This window comes from Lissotriton helveticus, chromosome 12 (assembly GCF_964261635.1).
Source record: "Lissotriton helveticus chromosome 12, aLisHel1.1, whole genome shotgun sequence".
NCBI classification, from domain to species: Eukaryota; Metazoa; Chordata; class Amphibia; order Caudata; family Salamandridae; genus Lissotriton; species Lissotriton helveticus.
The window spans coordinates 133670623-133670840 of record NC_136073.1 but is presented as its reverse complement, the minus strand read 5'-3'; positions in this window follow the sequence as shown (position 1 = coordinate 133670840).

Sequence of the window (218 nt, the reverse complement as noted above, 5' to 3'; positions counted from 1 at the left end):
CTCCGAGTTTGCTCAGGCAGGACTCCGCGAGGTCTGGCCATGCCGAGATGGGGCCAGGCAGCACCTGGGCCTACCTCGTGGGGCCCCCAGTGGCCCGGGTACCCTCCTGCCTCTTGGCCCCTTCCCGATGGGCCTTTTCCTCCGAGTTTGCTCAGGCCGGCTTCTGCGAGGTCTGGCCATGCTGAGATGGGGCCAGGCAGCACCCGGGCCCGCCCGGG